The sequence below is a fragment of the Pseudopipra pipra genome, chromosome 14 (assembly GCF_036250125.1).
Source record: "Pseudopipra pipra isolate bDixPip1 chromosome 14, bDixPip1.hap1, whole genome shotgun sequence".
In the NCBI taxonomy this organism is placed as follows: domain Eukaryota; kingdom Metazoa; phylum Chordata; class Aves; order Passeriformes; family Pipridae; genus Pseudopipra; species Pseudopipra pipra.
Window position 1 is genome coordinate 17,748,424 of NC_087562.1, and position 13,154 is coordinate 17,761,577.

Sequence of the window (13,154 nt, forward strand, 5' to 3'; positions counted from 1 at the left end):
TATGTTACTGAACCTGGTTCATTGCTCAACTTTATGTTTAAAAGGCTGGTCGTCTTAAACTCATTCAGAGCACCTGGAAACCTCTTCACCCTAAGCAAAAGATAAGATGACTCTTTTGCTGAAGATCAATCTAGGATGATGGAAAGTGAACCCTAATATTCTTCTATATAGTAAGAATACAATATAATTTAGTTGAATGATTATTAATCTTATTTTTCATGCTCATACTACAATGTGTGCACACACACATGTAAGACAGTGAATGAGATCACATTTGGAGCTCTTACCTGCTTGACTTTATTCTAACTAAATGCAAGTTATTGCAGGTAAGAGGTGCATTTCTTCTTGCACAAATCCTCATTCTGAAAAGTTTCCAACTCATGGGAATGTAGCAAAATGTACCCAGAATGTGACATTTTTCAAGGACAATGAAGAAACATCCAACTATCTCTTTGCCTCCCTCAGCCCAAACGTCCACTTTCCAAGCTGAGAGCCTGGGAAGATTCCTTGGAGAAGGATGGATATAAAAATACACAATCCTGACTTGAAGCAGGCAGAGAGCCTTGAGGGAAATACAAAACACTTTGCAGTGCAATAGACAAGGTCAGAAATGTGGCTTCCCTTTACCTGAGGTTCTGCAGAGGCAAAGGATGTTTTTCTCCCCCGTCCTTCTACCAACTGAACGACACGGCGAGAAAACAGATGCTGTCACAAGGAAAGCATGAGGATGCTTAGCCTGGCTTTACTCCTGGTAATTAATGACAGTTTTCAAACTTTTTTTAGGGTTTCAGTAAGAGTAGTTGCACCCCTTGCTTTAATTTCTATTAAAAACACCTGATGGAAGCAACCAAGAATAAAAGTTCTCTCTAATAAGATCCCCTGTGTCTCTGCTTTAAACAGGCAGCGCAGTAGTGTGGGAAGAAAGCTAATGGTGGAGGTTGTACCTCCAAGTGCAGCTTAAAAGTTTAGGTCTTTGTTTTGATTTCAACCTTTGACTTGTGCCATTTGTTCTATGTGACCTCTCTTGCAGTTGGAAATTGCTGGGGCAAATGCTCTGCTCTTTCATCCTCAAGTTGTAGGAGAGGATGGTAAGTGTCTTGTTAAAATGGATTATGTCATCCATGGATTCCCCTGCTGGAAAGCCTTTCAGATGATGGAGTAAATCTTGACAGCAAGAAGGGTATGGATTAAAATTAATGTAAAAATAATCTTGGAACAGCAAAGGAACATTTGCAACCTTCTGCATCCTATCCAAATGAAATGATTTAATGATATTTACCATAGTGAGATATATATACACACACTATTGCATAACACTGATGAATATGCTGGCTAAAAAATTGTTTCCTCTTAAATAAATATTAAAAGGAAGATTATTCCTCTACCTCCTAAATGGCCATTTCATTTTTTAAGCAAAAAGCAGCTCAGACTCCAATTGAAATGGGATGAAAATTTTTAGTTTAATAACTGTACCGAAGAACAAATGTCATCTGCAAAATGCATATGACTGAATGCATCCTGGATCAAACTGGAATGCAATTTTCATATTAAATTTTTGCATCAGGAAAAAAACCAACAAACCAGAATATTCAAAAAGTATATTGGTTTGTGGGATGAGTTGGTTGTTGCTTTTGTTATTTGGGGTTTATTTTTCATCTTGTTTGGTTCCTTTTTTTGGTTTGGTTCAGGGGTTTTGGCAGGTTTTTTGTTATTTTGTTGTTATTGGTGGGTTTTGGGATTGTTTTTGTTTGGTTTTTGACTGGTCATGACTGACAATGGGGAAAAAAATAACCTCTTTTTGGAAGAGAACCTGGAGATTTTCTTCCATATTGCTTTGCTTTATGAGCAAGAAGGATTAAAACCCCAATGTGACTTCCCTTTCATATAAGACAGGAAATATCTATCACCTAAAATACGTGGCATAATGGAATTCAACCATCTTTTCTCGCTTTTATGTTTTCATGAAAACAGTTGTTGATTATCATCTAATTCTTTGTTCCTCAGCAGTGCAATAAACTGTTTTGTGAAGACAGAGAATTTAGACCTTACTGCTTAAAAATATTCAATAGGAGTGACTTGAAATGAGCTCTTCAGGGGCAACTCAATCACAGCCCAGCCTTAGCAGGGCTGCTGCTGATGTCAGTGCTCAGCGTCATCTCATTTCAATTACGATGCCAAAGCCGGGACTTGAAAGGGGTGGGGAGGAGAGCGAAGGGAAAAGAAGGCACTGTTCTAATTCCTCCCGTTCAGGTTTTATTCCATCAGATCACCTAGCACTGAGAGATTTCCCTCAAAGTAGCTCATTTCAGTTTTTAATACACAAAATAAGGCCTGATCCAAAATTAATGGGTCCAGCGTGACTTGCTTGATCAAGATAAATGACTTTGCTGCAAGCTACCTTTGCTTATAGGGATTACCACTACAATGCCACTTCAAAGCAATACTATTAATAAGAAATTAATAACTGATCTGAAAGTTACTAAAGGAAGTTTACAGAATAGTGGTGTCACCTGCCATTATTCTGTTAAAGTTTTAAATACAATCAGTGCTGTTTTCTCAGGTGATACCCAAACACTCTGCATCGTTTGCACCTTTTGCTCAGATCATGAGAGGGATTATTCCTAAATTTAATTTGCTTTGCATGCTAGAATTCACATTCCATAAACTAAGAAGAAACAAGATTTATCTGAAATCCAGAACATTTCTGAATAAAATATGTGCTTTTATCAGCTCCCTGTGCCAGCACAGAGACATAATTACCTTTAGGACATGGGTTCTTATCACCGTCTTGCAACCTTTAAAACCTGCTTGTATACAGTTATCACGAGTTGGTTATCGGGAAAAATAACGATCTCCTGTGTTTTGGAAGTCACTGAAGACATCTGTAACTTGAAAAAAATCCATTATGTAATGCTTACAACTGATGCTGTAGATTAAAACAAAGGAAGATAAAGGTATATGGTTTGGGGTGGGTTTGGTTTTCTTTTTTTTTTCCCCCCTCTGAAAGTAATTCCAGTTTACATTTTAACAGGGAAGCATAGGAACACTGAGAAACTCAAGTGAGGGATTGCAGAGGTTAAAATTCCAGTATCCATATCCAACACTGGAACAGAAAGCTTGGAAAGTCCCACTGAAGGAAGAGCAGCCCATAAAGTAGCAGCAGCAACCATAAGTGACAAAAGTGATTCTCAACCACCCAAAAATACTTGCTTTCCAGTCTGGCCCTCTGAGAAAGACACCTAATCCAAGTCCAGTCCCTTGTTACTCCACACATATGTTGTTGTATGTCAACAATATAAGATTGTTGACAAACACAACCTTATAACTATTGAAATTCCTCTTTTGGCCTAAGGACACTCAAACAGAAACACAGGTTTAATCCAACAGCAGCACTGGGCTGGTGGGCCCTTAACTTATCCTTTTCCCATCCCCAGATCACTCCATTTAGTACCATAAAACATAAGTAGTTCTGGGCCCTTTTCACTCTCTAGAGATTATAAAATATAAAACCCCCAACTACTCATTTGTGTACCATTTACACCAATGGTATTATGGAGTGCATAAAAATAACAACACATTATCAGGTTTTGTTATTCCTTGGGCACTGTTTGCAATTTTGACTAGTTGCTGTCAGGTTGGCTATTAGAAAAAACAATTATTCCTTTTGTGCATCAAACCCTAGGATGAAGACGAAAGAAAATTATATCCAGCAAGGAGTTCAACCCTTTTTCTTTTTTTTTTTTTTGCATATTAATGTGCAAAAGGGTAAAAGTCATACAGGATGCAATTTGGGAAGTTAATCTTGCTGTTAGTTTTCACTGTACTTTGTGAGCGTCGATAACTGGATCGGTTGCAGTAGCTGTGCAAATATTGTTTGCTCTACCTCAAGTGCCCTCTAGTGTGCAGTAATTAGGCAGGTTAAAATATTTTTTTCCCTTTTTTTTTTTTTTCCCCTAACAGCCACTCTTCTAAATCCCAAAGTAATGTGTAACACTGCTTTTCTTCCAGAGGAAAGAGAAATTCAGTGTTCGCTGCATTAATCGTGTGGCTATAAATGAATTATCTCCTCCATGGAAAATCAAATCACCCCTGTTGCTGTCAAGGTTTTATTCTCAGAGGTATTAGTTAACTAAAGCCCAAAAAATTCTTCTGGGCATTGTGCAAATGTCGAGGTACAGTTTTCCATGCTATCAGAATCAAAACAAACCTTCCCTCTGATAAAGAAAATTAACATATTCATCAACAAAGCATGACCTTAGAAAAAGATTTAACAACAAACCCCTTAATTATGCTTCCAGAGTTTTTTAACAGTACTTTCTGTCCCCAGTTTAGAAAACAGGCAATTCTGCATGAATCTAATGACTGAGGCACACATGTAACAAGCTCTGTGTGTTCTCATCTGTGATCTCCAGCAGGACTGATCTGCCCTGTCTGTCAAAATTCTGCCATCCCTGGGCTGGATAAATGGAGCCAGGTCTGTCAGTGGGAGCAACTTCTGTACAGCAACTTCCTGATGACAGATAAAGAACAGTGGGAGGAGGAGAAGGTGTTGGGAGATAAAAGTCTGGAGAGGTAAAATCACTGGGTGCAGCTCCAGGAACAAAGAATAAAAAATTATCAGTAGGTGTACCTGCAAGAGGTGGTTGTTTAACTTAATCCTATTTCTGAGGGGCTCCTCTGTATTTAAAAATCAGACTTAACACTTGAGTTACCCACCTGACTTTCTCCACTGCACAAACGAGTTAATTTGGGGGGAATCACTGAGGAGTTTTACGTTTTACCTCCCATTCTTCATTTCACTGTGGCCTGAAATCAGAGCCAAGTACTCACTTTCAAGCAGGATTTACCATAAAATTCCAAGATAATAGCAAGCTTAAGCATACCCTACATAAACCAGATTTTTAATGGACTTCTGAAAGCTGAGGTAAGAGGGATGGGTGGATCCCAGGAGAGATGAAATGGTTGCCTATAACAGGGATACGCTGCAAGGTGAGAGAATTGAATCTTTTATGAGTTGTAAAATCAGTAGGACTTCCTATAAGTGGAAAGACTCATCATTGCTGTCTCTGAGCTGGGGCTGTGGTTTCCAAGTGAGAAGCCCACAGGATTGCTTCCTGTTTGCCAGCTAAGACTCTTCCCTGCTTGGCAGGTTGGCTTTTTGGAAGGTTAATTTTCGTGCCTTAACTATTCCTCCTGCATTCTACAGAGAATACACTGTTCTAGCAAAGCTTAAACATGCATAGGAGGCTACAGAATAGAGACCTAAGCATCACACTTTGCCAATCCACACTTTTCTAACATTTAATGGCCTATTTTATCTATTTTAACAGCCACACTGCACCCAGGCAAGGTGGTGGCAGTAATGTAACAACCAGACTTATTCCAGAAACACTGCTCTCCCACTTCAGAGCAAGTACAGAGCTGATGTACATGTTTTTAGGGGCTGGATAGGTCTTGGCAGTGATTTGGGACAACAACCTGCATTCCTTACCATCAGATGTGAGATCATCACAGCCATGAGGGTGAGCTGCTATCACAGCAGGAGCCAGTACACTGCTTTGGATACCAGGATCACATAAGGAAAGGGGAAAGCCCCTCAGTGGCAAGGGGAGCTTCCTGCTATAAAATGGATAACTTCCAGATTGACAGCACTCTCCTGCCTCTGTTCTGAACCAAACAAATCTCTTCAGTTTAGCCCCATGTGCTGCCTGCCCTGCATGCAACAGCATGTCTCAGGGCCATGTGAAGGGGACAATGACAGCAGGCAAGGGTTCCAAAGGTACCTGTGGTTACTAATAAAAGGAAAAGTAGCAGAAGTCTCAGGTTCCAGCATATACCACCTGAAGAAATTCCCCAAAAGGTATTTTTGCACACCTCATACCCCAAATCTAACGGCAGCACAAGCTGAAATTTGGCTGCAAGCTCAAATCCTGTTTGTTTTGCCATTCTGAATGCAGTGACAGATTAGGAGTATGTGCTTGTTTCAAAGTACTTTTCTCCAGAGATTTCTGGTTTGTTTCTTTAGTTAATTAAGAAGGTAAGTCAACATATTGCCCATAAAGGGATTTTTCAGCAAGTGCTGACATCGTAGTTTGTCAGACTGATCTTAAAAAAAAGGTAATGCTGTGGTAAAAGAAAGCATCCATTTCCCCTAAAAATATTTCTGGTCCATATATAACAGATACTGCTAATGAAGGAGAACATAAACCATTTAAATCCACAGGATTTAGAGCTGAAGGACGTTTCTTCAGTAAGGAGCTAAAATGGCAGAGTATGTCGAGGAAGGACCATTTTACTCAAACTACATATTTTTAATGCCAGTAATTTAGGGAATCAAGTAAATACCTTCTGAAATATATTCAACATTAATTTACGAACTTTGATAGGTGGTTTTTATTGTCAAATGTAGTAAAATCAAGTGAATAAGTATCTGAGACTGAGATGATGCAAATAATGTCCCCAGGAGGAAAGAGCATGAAAAGGATGTGACTAATAGTTCTGCTACTTGTTGATCCTCAGCTTCTTTGCAAGTCCTTAGAAGTAAAGAGACAGGAGTAAAACCCATGTACTCCATGAAGTACTCAAATCAAATAACCCATCTGTGCAATAACTGAAGGAATAGCAGGGCCTCACTATTGTGCTAATTTCACTAATTCCAGCCTAATACTGGAGTAACACTGTGGTAAAAAACAACCCATATTTGTATTTAAATTAAAATCTCTAATATTCATAAAATATTTATAAGAGCATATAACAAATAATTGTGGCAAACATTGCGTAATAAAGATGAAAGGGAAATTAACCTTGTGAATTTTTAAACTGAAGAATAAAGACCATTACATTAATAAGACTTAATTATAGCATTAAATATTTAAAATTATGCCCTCCAATAAATGTTTTTATTTAACATATTTCTTTTTTATCTATTACATTAGTAAAATGCCTTTAAGATATGAAAGAAGGAAAAAAAAAGAACAGAAGAGGTATTTCTTTTGGATAGCCCTGCAATTACAGAAAAAGGAGAAGGGAGCCATATGTTACCTCTTCAACTCAAGGTCAGCTCTCAGGACAGAACAACCTGTACTTCCCCAAGCCTCAGCTCCCTGCCTGGATGGGCTGGTGAGGAGCTGCATCTTTGCTAAGCATTTTTCTTCAGTTATTCTCATTTTCTAGGCCTAGCTTGGCTCTATCTGTGCTGAAGAACTGAGTTAAGCTGACACAAAGAAAGCCTGTCACCATCCGTGTTTCTAGCATTCCATTTAGCATCTAACCCCATTAAAAGGGCTTCAAAGACCAGTTTCAGGCCTGCAGAGATGAGTCCCCCCCTTGCTGTCACTGGCAGAGCACAGGTGTGACAGCAACAGTTGGAAATCCAGGAAATCTTCAGGAGTCCACACCTTGCAAACAAGAGAAAGGGCCAGTTTGGCTGCAAAGGATTGGGCAGTAAAAGCTTTGAGAGGGATACAGCCCCCCCATCATCCCTGTATCGGTGTCACAGATTCTTTCCTTGGCATTAATTTATCTCAGCTTATTCTCTCTTAGCCTTTTTAATTATTCTACAAACTGCTGCAGCCAAAAGCTTCTCCATCAAACCAAATGCCAGGTAACAGTTTAACCCACAACGTTGCAGCCCTGCCAGAAGGAAATTTCTTTTTCTAGCACACCTCCAAAACTTCCAGTGTGCCCCTACACTTATGGCACTTCTAGGTAACATTTCTGTCTCTTCAGGGCACTCCCGTTGCTCTTTGTGCCTTGGCTGTAGGTGCAGAGCCCACACCCAGGTAACCTGCCTGTCTCAGCTTTGCACTGCACAGAAACACTGATTAAAATCAAATGGCAAACAGTAATAAACCAAATCTAACTCATCAGCATTTCACATCTATCAGAGGCTAAAATTTAATGGTGCTTTAGTTGGAAATTCTTTTCATTTACAAGCACACAAAAATAAAAAGCCCTCTCTATTCAACTACTGTGCTTTTTGTAGCTAAGCCATTCTGTTTACCAGAGTAACACTTAATCTGATGTAATCCCTACAAGTTCTTGTTTATTTTTGTAATATTCTTTTGACTTGTCTACTGTAGATTGTGTGTTTTGTCGCTATGATTAACTTCCCAGTCCCTCACCATTTCCCACTCCTCTATCCCTCATCACCCATACTGTAATTACAGAAATGTTATTTTTTGGTAGACAGGTGCATGGGGTTGCTGGCAGGAGTGCTGCCATTATGCAGTGTAAACACTGTGCAGAATATTAAAGAATCTTATAAATCAAATCTTAGTGAAAGAATATTCCTGAGAATTATCAAAAAAGTTTGAACTAAGTCTGGTTTGCTTGTTTACACGAGGGGATAACTCACCTAAAACCAGGTAAGCTTTATTTACATGTGGCAGCTAGGACTGCACTGGAGATATAGTCTTCTAATTAACACACATGATGCTGCAAATATAACCAAGGATAAACACATATTCCATTATGTAAAGCTGCCACTCACACTGCTACAATATTCTTTTCTTTTCAGTGCACAAGTAAAACAATGCTACAAAGCAAACAAGCACTGAGCTTTCACTTCAGTACCTGCCTCATAATGTCATACCTTATTTCCAGGAGATTATTTATTTGGAAAAGTTGGCAAAAAAAAAAAAAAAAAAAAGGCAGTGTCATCTCCTATCACTTCATTTAACTAAGGCTCAAGAGGCAGTAGAAATAACACCCAAGCTTCCACTAGTGCTATGTTTTACTTTGCTTTAAAGTTTCCATAAATAAGGCATCTGTTTCTGACTGGCAACATACTGACTATTGAAAAGTGACACTTTGCTTACAAATAGAAAGTTTAATTTGTAGGACAAACAAGGAATAAAATATGTATCGTGGTTCCAAATGGATCACTAAGATAAGGCAGTCCTCCTAGGCACAGGTACAACCAAGCACAGTGAAGGGAATGTTGAAAATTCCCTGGCAACCACTTCCCAGCTGTGTCCCCACCAAGACTTCCCTCGGGTGCACGTCTCAGTGATTGCCATGCTCTGAAAGGACCCCCTGCCATACCTTCCTTCTGGGTTGGCTGGGCTGACAGGGAAAAGGGGAAGATGCTGCCAGCAGAGACAGGAGGGCTGGAAGCCCCCAGCTAAGGATGCCTTCCCAGGGCAATTCTGCCTTTCCTTTTCACTCCAGTGTGGGGGGGTGACTCCCACCATCCTGCCCAGCTGCTCTGTCCCCACAGCCTCACAACCAGCACACGTGTGTGCACACAGAGGGGTCGCTGGGCACCTGTGCTTTTACCACAGAGCTCTGCAAACCTTCAGGACATTGCAAGACCTCTTCTGAAAAGTCAGTGACTGCTGTCGTTTGCAGTAAGACAGGATTCATCATTTCCTTTCCAGTTCAGCCCAGACATGCTTGGACAGGGCTATGGCCTTCACACAGAGTGCTCTGCTAAAGTGCCTCCAGACAGACTTTTAGTCTCCACACCACAGCTCACTGCACACCCTTACCCTGAGTTGTCTCATATATAATTTAAATGTTTAATGCAAAGCAAAGCTAATGTTAACAATACACAGTTTTGAAGACTGACAGTATAATGCCTTATTTCCTAAAGGAATAACTGGAGTGATCCACAAGCAAATACAAAGCCAAGTAACACTGTCTGACCAGACATAATTTGTGCTCATCCTTGAGAAATCTTAAGAGTGCATCATCCCTTCCTCCTTCCCAGCTAGGCAAAGTGGGATTTACTGTGTGGTTTTCTTTCAGGCAAGGTATGAAAAGCTGCAGTGCACTTTGTTCTGTATTGGTATTAATGATGCCTTTAGAACTGTGATGTCTTTGATATCTATTGTGTGCTGCTGACTGATGGCTCTTTTTAGCCTGGAAAGGTACTTTGTCTTAACAGGTTTGTGTGGGCTGAGAGTGGAGGCCACGAGCATATTTTGAAGTCGAGGATTTTTAAATTAATATAAGTATCATATCATTAAAGTCACCCTAAAACTTTCTTTGTCCATGCAGGAAATTATTAGATATTATCCTATCTTGGTTCTGGATATTCTTTATTGCTGTTCATTCTCAGAGGCAGTGGATGAGATTTCACACGAGCAAGAGCAGGGACAGCAGAATCATTCTCTTTGTGCACCATCTCTTGCATATTTGCTGCAAGGCCCCCCAACTTCTTTTAAAATAAAACACTCAGAAGGAGCAATTCTGGTAATTGTATGACTAATAACTTCATTATCAAAAAGTGGTGTCTTTCTCATACAACAAATGGAGGCAGTACTACTATCAACACTGGAAAGAAGGATTTAGAAAAGGGGAGTTATTTATCTAAGAGAAAAAATAAACTGAAAAGATTAATTTGTGACACATCTTTTTCTTAACCTGCGTTATAACCTGTAAACAAACATTAAATAAACAACTTGCAAACCAATTCCATATGATCCTGTCCATCTCTTTTACCTCACTAGTAATACTTGAAGTAATTTTGCATAAGAGGAGACCCACGTTTTGCTCTTAGATTTTAATTATGCCATCTGAAGCGGGAGCAGTGGTTAAGAGAACAGAAGAAAAAAATTGGCTGGGGCAGGAAATGAGATGGTTGTTTGGAATTGCAGGCTCTGAACAGCTCGGCTGGTTAGTGATCAGTGCAAGGCCTGGTGGGCAGCTGTTCTCTCTGCAGAACCAGGGAGAAGAACAGAAAAGGCACTGAGCATCCTCACCTGGGCAGTGGGAGGGAGAAGGACTCTGGACCAAACTCCCAGGGCTCAGGAGGAGCCTCCCGAGGTCAGGAGTGAGAAACACTCGGTGCTGCTGCCCACACCAAACCTGAGCTATGAATAGACACCTTCATCCTCTAGGCTTGTCAATCTGTCACCAGGGAAGAAAATAGAAGGGAAAATTAAAAGGTTATGATGTTATCGTCTCCATAAATAGGATTTCAGTCATCCTGGAGAAGTGCTGCGCTTGGATTTTTTTCACTCAGGTTCTGCAGTCTGCTGACATCTCCCTACTGTCACCAGCACCAAGCTTCCTTCTGGGACTGCTAAAGGTCACAGAGCACCAGGGACAGGCAGGGATACCTTCCCTTCAGGGACCACAGGGAAACATCTTCAGGATTCACATGAAGCAGAAGGAATTGAAACAGTTTTCCTACGTCTCTCTTTGCTGTTGCTGACAACACCAGAACAGCAGTGCCTTGTGTTGTTCAGCATTGCCTCGAGTCCATCAAAGACCAAAGGTTAGTTCCTAGAAAAGGATGTTGCTGCCTGAACCAGGAGCCTGACTTCTTATATTTCTGAGCTAACGCAGGAAACAAAGGATCACAGGGTGCAAGAGCAGAGAAGACCAGTGGAAAACACTCTGAGGATAAAATGAAAACAACCAGTGAGTCTCAAATAATACTTCGAGAGCAAAATTAGTAAATGCCACTATCCACTTTACTTGCAAAGACAGAATTCAATGGCATCAACAGAAACTGGAAGAAAATCCTCTGGTGTGAAAGCAAAGTAAGAGACTAATTCAGTCCTCAGGGCACAGGAGGGGATGGCAGTGGGGAGTCTGACCCCGTGAGGTGCCAAATGCCACACAACAGCCTGCAAGGAGTGCTCAGCACTTCCAAGGGTCAAGCCTTTGGCACTCTGGCATTTGAGATTCACTCTCTCTATAGATTAGGATTGATCTCCCCTGCCTCTGGATAAAAAAATAAACAAACTGTAACCTTGAAATTGTCATCCAAACCTGGAGTCCAGCCAGAATAGCAGAGACAGAATCCCCTTGAGAAGCAGAACAGCAACCCCAGAGGTCACTCTTGATGTATCAAACAGAAACAGGGGATTTTGATACAGCAGGGACTTACGTCATTTCATTTTTATTCAAAAACTAAAAGTGTAATCATATTTTTTCCCCCTGAAATGCAGAATTGCATGCATTTCCCTTTAAACCCAGATACTCAGAGGACACCTTAAATATCCTTTTGGGATTGAAAGCAGTGCAGTTAGAGAAGACAACATCCTTTTCCATGGCAATAGGAGGGTGCTGTACTATCCTCTTTGTTGTTTTGGAGAAGGGGGGAATTGCCAGCAGCTTCAAAGCAATGGCACCAGTCAACTATCCAGACAGAGGGATTACAAGTGGTCAAGCTTTTACGGCCCATTGCAAAATAAATGAGTTTGGATTCTTTTTTGCTTTAGGTGAGGCAATATTCTGAGTTAAATGAATAAAGAACTCAAGCGTGCTGGACGTTCTGTTTCCACAAGAGCCTCAAACTCTACTTCAGATTCACTGGAACCAAGGAAAGCAAAGACTGCAGAATAACATCTCAAAGCCACAGAATAATATTTCACATGTTTTTGCTTAAAAGTAGCTCATGGAAATGTGTTCATTGTATCCAATTTCTTTACTTTTAATGGGGCAGCACCCAGCAGACTTTAAGCAAATGTGCAACTGTACAGGGAGATGCACCCTCAATTCTCCTTGGTTAACTGAATCTAAAACTACAGACATTTGAACTTAAGTCCTGCAGAATATCAGTCTAAAAATGAAAGAAAAAAAAAAAAAACAAAGCAGGAAAGTAAATGGGAAGCCACACAATAATATATACATACATATAAAACAGCTGCAAAAAAAGTAAAGTCAGAGGCCCTCAAAGATTCATTCAGCCAAGGGAGAAGTGCTATATAAATAGGAATAAAAAGAGGCAAGCAAGTGTTTTGAAGGGAAGTGCAAGGAATTTGATTGCTCTATCACTAACTGCATAGGTTACACAGCACACCTACCAGGAATGCATTTTATTATCTAATATTTATCACTTTTGACGGTCACAGGTGTTGCTACTTCAAAAAGATTTTAGCGAACGCCCCTAACTGTGTGACATCTGGATACTGTCACAGCAGTAACAAGAAGTAACTTTTGCCACCAGGCTCTGCTCTGGCAGATGTGGTTTTAGTGCCACTGTTCATTTCCTTCCCTGTTAAAATGCAAAACATTAGCTTTTACTTACAAATAGACATAACCTGTTCTTTTCTACAACATGAAGTTAGTCAGATCCTTCTATACTCTTAGTTCAACAAAAAAATACATTAAATAGGAAAATGTTTTAGAACGTTTAGACCACAGAATATTGTGTCAGACTCTTGAGTAATATAAAGACCATGAAAATGTCAAAATTC